The sequence below is a fragment of the Spinacia oleracea genome, chromosome 5 (genome assembly GCF_020520425.1).
Source record: "Spinacia oleracea cultivar Varoflay chromosome 5, BTI_SOV_V1, whole genome shotgun sequence".
In the NCBI taxonomy this organism is placed as follows: domain Eukaryota; kingdom Viridiplantae; phylum Streptophyta; class Magnoliopsida; order Caryophyllales; family Amaranthaceae; genus Spinacia; species Spinacia oleracea.
Window position 1 is genome coordinate 76,490,007 of NC_079491.1, and position 8,245 is coordinate 76,498,251.

An 8,245-nucleotide genomic window follows, 5' to 3' on the forward strand; every position below is an offset into this window, starting at 1 on the left:
GTTGTTGTGGTGCCCCTGATTGTTTCCTCCTTGGAAATTTCCATTTCCATTCCCATTTCCGTTTCTATTCCTTTTAAAGTTTTCTTGGTTACCCCCAGCATTAAAATCTTTTCTCTTTTCCCCAATTACCACAGTTTTCTTGTCCTTTCTAGACTGCAGACCATAAATATGAGCAGCTCTCCCATACACTATGTCTAAGGATGTAAATGTTTCTCCACCTAATCCCAATTGAATTTCATCAGTCAGCCCTTGCTCAAACCTTTGAGCCTTTAGCTCCTCAGTAGCTACCACCTCAGGTGCAAACCTCGATAAAGCTATAAACTTGCTATAGTATTCAGCAATAGTCATATTCCCCATCCTAAGGTTGATGAACTCCTGCGCTTTCTGCTTTCTCATAAAAGGAGGATAAAACTTCCCCCTCAAGGCAACTATGAATGAATTCCAATTGAATCCCTCAACAGCACTTAGTCTATTTCCATTTTCCTTCCACCAAAGGTCGGCCTCATCTTTCAGATAAAGGACAGCTTGACTTACTCTCATACTCTCAGGGCAACTCACAGCCTCAAACAGTTTCTCAAACTCCCTAATCCAATTTTCTAAGAAGGTAGGGTCTGATTGCCCCTTGTAATACGGTGGCTTAACCTTAGAAAGTCTTTCAAACATTTCCCCTGCAGAGTCGGGGCGCTCAGTTCTCTCCTGGTTTAGCTTTTCCGCCAAGAGGCGAATTGCAGCAGCTAGATCATTGTTGTTGGCCATTCTAGAACGCGACCTGCAATTAGTATATTCTACTTTAGGTTTGAAACGTCACTTACGTTATCCCATACAATTTAATACTTGAATTGACCATAAAGATCGCCTCAACCAACAATGTTCACATAAATACACATCATTTATGAAGGCACGACAATCGTTTACAAAGGTGCAACAATCATCTACAAGATGCAATCATCATTGAGAAATAATCATACTCAATAATTCACGAAAGACGTTCTCATACTGCACATAAGGCATAACATTTTGAATCATATTGGTCATGAGGGTCTAGATTGGACCCCACTTCCTTTATGTACTCAAATCATTTAACATTATTGTGGCAATTAAATTGATCCACAATTCACATTGAGTATGCAAACAATTAATCCATGTCGTACTATCTAGAGGTTGGAGTATTATGGAATCCTCAAAATAGAATAAAGAAAAATTCCTTGGAAACTTTAACTTTTATTGCTAACTCCATAGAGGTTTATTACATCCTTGAAAATAATAAAGAACATTTCAAACTTCAATAAACTTAAACCTTAAACAGTTGTAGCTTTGCTACTTATTCTTTAAAACATAAAAGAGCTAATTAACTATTTATGACTTCAAAATATTTGTGGCCTTTTGCCTTTCCATTGCTCCTGAAACTTGCGGAGTGAAATTTAGATCTCAAGATCATCGAACTCTTCTTCAGGGTCTTCATCGGGGTCTTCCTCAGGGTTTGCATCTTCACCCATGTCTTCATCTTGATTAGGCTCACTTGCCATCTCCTGTTCACTTTCGAGCTCTGCATCCGAATCACTAGAGATCTCAATGGTTGGCTCATGAGCCGCTGGTTTAGGATACTCTGCCTCAACACCTACATTCTCATTCTCCACAGCTACATCATTTTCCTCTAGGTCATTATTTACACTAATTCCCATAGGTTCTTCTGTAACTGAATCCCCAACATGACTCCCTACGATTTTACCGTCTCTAAACCCACTTTCTGCCGCTTCAATAACGGTGGTCAGAATTTCTGAATCATATTTCCATCTACCATCCCAAGTTCCATACTTAGCCAAGTTTGGAGTTCCATTATCAGAATGCATGTCTTTAAACTTTTCCTTGAGTTCTAGGTATGGAAATTTGTTAGGTAAGCAATTAATGATAGTGGCTGCTATGATATCCTTTCTCATTAAGATAGGTTGCCCTTGAACCTTAGCATAATATTCACATCCAAACACAATTTTCTTCACATAAATATCTGGGGTTTCTATATCAAGTTTCTCGAAGGATCCTATATTGGTATACTTGGAAAGAAACATTTTATTCCTGAAATAAACAATTCAAGGTCTCACTAACGATTTTCCAGCCAAAACATAAACAAGGTTCAGTAATCGATAAGTTTGGTGGAATCAAACAATTCTTTATGCACTTGTAAATGTAACACTTAAACAATTAGCACATGCACATACATAACAATCAATTTCTAATGCTAGCGTTGACTAGCCACTAATGCACATATAATTCTATCTTATATGCCCTTCTTATACTACCCATCTCTCATAAGCTAAAGCATTGAAATAATTTAAATAACAAGGTAAAAGGACGCTAATATAAGAAAATTATAACATAGAATAATAACATAAATAAAAATATAAAATAAATAAAGTAAAATAAATTAAGGAAATGCGTAGCGAATAAATTAGAAAATAAAGTTATTAATTCGAAAAAGATTTATATTTCCTAATTAACGAATTCTAAATCTTGAAACAACTTTAAAAAAAAAAATTGAACTCCTTTTTTAAAAAAAATGTATTCATATTATTTTTATTTATTTGTTTGAATAATAAATAATAAAAAAAATAAAAATGTCCAAAGTATCACTTTAACTTGGAAAAATAATTTGATTTCGAACGTAAATAAGGAATATCGTATACTTTCAAACAAGGTAAAATGAAATCGGCCCCCCAAAAAAAAGTACCAATTTTTTTAACACTATAATACGTAGAATCTCGATTTTTAAGAAATTTATTTTAAATAACTAGATAGTTAGGCGCCTAAATTTTTTTTTTTAAAGTAAAACCTTAGCTTCTAGATACCACTTTGTAACACCCCGACAATTCTCTCTTTTCTAAAATAACCTTTTTATAAAACGTAGAGAATTATCAAGGCATTATCGCCCGTGTGAAAACGTAACGGCTTATTCAGAATTTTGCAGCGGAAAACATAAAACTAACTTTAGGTTTATAAATAATCGATTACAGGTTTAATCCCAAAAACCAATAAAAGAAAATAAGGAAATATAAATAGTACGACAAGTTTAAAGTCCGATTAAACAAACCCAAGTCAACTTATCAAAACAAAACTAAATACAAGCTCTCTATTCCCGATCCCAATGATGCAACATCTTCAAACCTGCAGATGGACAATGCTTATTGATCCTTAGAGACTGCTCACCAAAGATTGGGTCATCACAGGATCAATAAGGCTTAGCCATGATCAACATGCACAAGCAAAAGCACGTAATCAGCAAAGCTGAGTACTACATACTAAATCAATAATAGTCCTAACATGATTCTATATTAAATGAACAATCCTAACATGATACTAAATAAAACATAAGCAAGGATAATCAAAATATATTGACTTGAAAACTATATTTGACTGAACTAGACCTTTGTATCATTAACATTATTTTAATTGAAATAGTCAATGGACTGAGTTGTCTACTAGAAACTTCTTCTTCTTCACTAAGGAAGACGAGGTACGGGCGCGACTCCGTAAACCCCAATGACCTGCGATATCGAGGGACTTTTTAAATAAAAATAGAACCGGTGATCAATCCGGCCCCAGAAAAAGCCATAGGCTACCCATGACCCCAACTCCTGATTGTCCGTCACTTTAGACGTGCACATTCTAAAGCTATTGCTATTCATGTTCACTTTACATGACTTAACTTTTAATACTTGGTTATGACTCATCAAACATAAATATTATATTCAACAAGTAAACACAACTTCTTTTATCTTTGAATTAAGCAAGTGATCACAGAGATGTCACACAAGACTTATTCCAATTAATTCAACCTTTCCTTTAATACTGATCAACCCCTCTATATGGGTATAAGGTTTCAACTTACTAAACAAGGTCCTCGACCCTTATAAAGTAGTGAAAAGCTAAAAGGGAACAATAAACAATCGATCTGAATCAATATATATAAATAATAATCTAATGTTCCCAACCAACATGTTCGCATCAATCATCCATACCAACATGCTATAATTCTCATAACGAAATATATATGCTTAACATGTCCATCCAACAATATTAAACATGCACTTTCAACATAACCTAGTTCATCAACAATTTCAACATAACCAAGTTCCTTAATCATTTCGACATAACGAAGTTCATGAATCATTTCAATATGGTTTCAACAAATCACACTCATTCCAAGCACACAGGTATGTACGTACCTTGTGTAAACAAACTGATAGGCCACTTTAACACTTTCAAAAGTCGCCTAGAGAGAATTCTCCGCCTAAAACAACCAACAAATAATCCCAATCAATTTCTAATCATTGGCAACCATCATAAAGCATTCTAATTGCATCCTAAACATATTTAGAACCTTCCCCAATATCGAAACCTAAACATTTGATTTCCTAGCATCATAATTATTGAACTAGTGATTGAAATTCATTGAAAACTCTTTGCAAACATCGTGCTTTAAACTTTCAGCAATATAACTAATTTCAAACTACTCCAAAACATAATTAACATTCTTAGAATCATAAGAATAATAGCTTTAATAATATATAATCGTTCTATTATGCTTTAAAGTCACACTTTACTACTTAAAGGCACTAATTTAACCAATATAATATAATCTGGAAATTAGTAACTTTATTATATAATTCGTATAATCTTAAATATATAATTTAAATCATAAAAACTATAACTTTAATTCAAGAAAACATAATTCGAATTAATAAAACATGATTAAACCCTAACTTATATTTTAATCAACCAAAACTGAAAATAATTAGTTTATAAATATCAACACCAAATCTGAAAATCATATTCAATCCATAAAGATTATAAATTTAATTCAAGAACATAATTAGAATTAATCAACATAATTAAAACATTTAATTAGCTTAGGGTTTAAGAAAATCAACCAAATCAAGAGGAGAAAGAGGGCAGCCGGGTCAGAGGCACGGCGACGTGGAGGCGGTTGCGGCGCGGCAGCAGATGTTGTCGTGGGAGGCAGTAGTGGTTGTTGGTCGAACAAAGACACTGCGATTAGGGGGGAGAGAGTGGAAACCGAATCCAAGGAGGAGGAGGGGGAGTTGCTGGCTTGGACAGACGCTGCAGGTGGGCGGCGCAGCGTGGAGGGGAACGACGAGTGTAGAAGGCGGTGCTCGGTGGTTGTGCGTGGCTGCGCACCAACAGAAACGAGTGAGGAGGAGAGCAATAAAACTAAGGAGAAGAAAGAAGGACGAAGCAAGAGAGGGAGAAGGGAGAAGGGGGATTACCGGCGGCTGGCGAGGGACGACGGTGGTCCGGCGTGGGTGGCTGGACGGCGGCGACAAGGAGAGCACTAAGGTGTGAGAGTTCACGTGAATTCTTGAAGAGGGTTTGAGGGTTTTTCTGCTTTTCTTTTCACGTGAAGGAGAGGAGAGGATTGAGAGTTTTACATGAATTTGGAATATGGGTAAGGGATGTGGGTTTACTTATTTTGGGCTTTGCTAACTTGGGCTAGGATTAGAATTACGTTTGGTATTTGAATTCAACACCGCTTAAGATTGTTTTCTAAATTCGACCGTGTTTTCGTAATTCAAATTCTTTTCAATATCGAATTCTTAAATTATTTTAATTTCATAAATCGTTGAAATATTTAAAACGTATAAAAATAAATATTCGTTAATTACATATTTATTTCTAAAATTCGTAAATTCTATTTGAATATAATTAACTATATGTTAAAATATATAAATAATGTTTCTAAATTTACGGGGGATTACATCTTTGTCATCGGAGCTCATCCACAACTTGTAGTTTTCAGAAAGACCCACAAAGCCATTCGTAGCTACGGCCCAACGCGGGAGACCATCATAATACTTAGCCCATGCTAAGACCCGTGTTTGTGCAAAGGCCGCTACCTTAGGTGGTACCGTATCGGAAAAGGGGATAGTCTGCCCTTAAACCATATTGACCCATGACTCGGTAAGGGAAAATATAAATGGGACGAGATAGCCCCAACAAAGAAACATAAACCGATACATCAGAACCCCCTGTCATAGTAGTCAAACCCCACCATGGTACCACCCACTTAATAGAACAAATACCATAGGTAAAAAAGGAGGTCTATTCGGCCTCGTCCTCGCCTTGGTGCAAGTATTTTCGGTTACCCAGAGCTATAGGGCGATAATGTTTAGGATCGGCAGGAGCTTCCAGAAGCCTAAGCCGTTCCGCAAGCCAAATCTGCAAAAACAGGTATGATCGAATCAAAAGAATGAAAAGAAAGAAAAAAAACGGTTCCTGGGGCGCAGTTTCAACGCCCAGGACCAGGAGCCGAAAATTCCAGCGCCCAGCCCTGGGCGCTGAAACTCAGCCCCAGGCAAAAAGAAATATATGCAAAAGGAACGTGTACGCGCGCAAAGAAAAAATCGATTACCTGCAGTAATAGGGGGCTTCCCTTAAAATGTTCCGATTTGGCATCCTTCTTCAGCTCATCCGCACTCAGCAAAGTCTCGGCAACAACCAGCGGCATAATAGAATAGCAACTTTCCATCTGGCTAATCAAGGGGATCAACCTTATGTCACCGAACTCACCATTGTTATTCGACAGCAAATAATGATTCAACAAACAAAATACAAGGGCTCGAATATTCAATTTCTGTTCGGTCATATTCTTACTAGGCCTAAAATGATGTTTTACAAGTTTTGCCAAGTTAACCTTATCATCTACAACAATTTCAGCAAACATGTTATCATCTAGCCCTAGGAAAGCCCTTATGGTTGTTTTACCCTCTTCAACAGTGCCATGGGTAACAGGAGTAGCATTAGTAGGATAACCAAGGATCGCAGCAAATTCATCAGGCAAAGGACATATTTCATTGCCCCGAAAGGCAAAAACATGATGATCGGAGTCCCAAAAGCTTAGGGCAGCATGCAGAAAGTTATAATCAATATTAATTTGTTGTAAGCCTAAAAGTGCCTCTAAGTAGTATTCTTTTAACAAAGCTTTTTCTGTGGGAGTAAGGGCCCGTAGCCAACGCCTAACAGTCCGTTGGAGTGAGAAAGTAGGGATCGACATGGCAAAAGCAGTGAATAATTAGAGCACAGCAAAAGGAGAGAAAGAATTTGAGAGTGGTGGAAAATAAGGACGTAGCTAGCCCCTATATATAGCTGAACGCACCCAATGACATCCTGATCCCATTCGGAAACGTGTTTGGAAATCCGAAAGTCAAATATTACCAGGAAAGGACTTTCAGCGCCCACAGCTGGGCGCCGAAATGTTTAACGCCTGGCCTTGGGCGCTGAAAATGCAGCCCAAGGCCCAGGTTTCACAAAACACGGAACAAGAAAGGACTTAAGACCGTGTTGCTAAAACACGAGGCCCTATTGCAAGTAGGATCAAGCCCAAAGCACCTTTGGCTCCCAAATAAGCAAGAAAAAATAATAACATTAAAACTTGGTCGAAACTTAGACTCGTCTCAGAAAATGCTTATGTACACTTTCAAAAAAAAAAAAAAAAAGCAAGTTAAATATCATGGTCATTCTTCGAAACACCAAAAATATGTGTCGTCAAGTCATTGGTTTTCCAAATAAAAAATGTTTGTCTGTCAAAGGGTTAATCCGGACCAAGCTAAAACCGGATGTCGCCTGAAAACTAAAGTCGCACTCCACGGCTTCGCTAAAGTAGCACACTACTATAGAGGGTCGCTCGCACATACGAGCATGACCCCAAACATGATTACAAGATGAGAAAAACAACCGACGAGCCCCAGTGCTTGGGGGCTCGCGAAAAAATAGACTCCAACAAGGAGCGCGCGATCAAAATCACATTCCCAGACTACGCCATACACCATATCATGTTTGGATATCTCAAAAAAAAAAGAGAATAACAACAGGTTCGACCTCATCGAAAGGACGTCACTGACACTTGTGCACGGTCCTCTGATCAAAGACCAAGTCGAGCCGTAAAGACTAGCTCAAAATCACGAAAGCGGACGGTCGCAAGACAAAGATCCGTCTGAACACGTTGTCAGCCCATGTTCAGGATACAACTAAAATCGAGCACCCCTCGAAAGAATTCGCTCTTGCAAGAATGAATAAAAAGAAACTCTCAAAAGAAATCACAAAGAACCAAAGAAATTAGAACTTGCCCATCTTCAGTCGACAAGATCGCGTCACAAACCGCGCGAGTTCCCAAATCAAAAAGAAAACAAATTCAGGGACGTCCACCCTCAGCGGACAGGGCTCGCCCACCCTC

At 37.7% G+C, this 8,245-nt stretch overlaps 1 long non-coding RNA gene across 1 annotated transcript; it reads right to left on the reverse strand.

Moving 5' to 3' along the window:
• Positions 1-2,969: 2,969 nt before the first annotated feature.
• On the reverse strand, positions 2,970-4,367 carry LOC130462064 (uncharacterized). The gene is made up of 2 exons (XR_008922197.1): positions 4,221-4,367; positions 2,970-3,193 (listed from the first exon to the last, which is right to left on the reverse strand). It is a non-coding gene; the product is annotated as an uncharacterized lncRNA (long non-coding RNA).
• Positions 4,368-8,245: the final 3,878 nt, after the last annotated feature.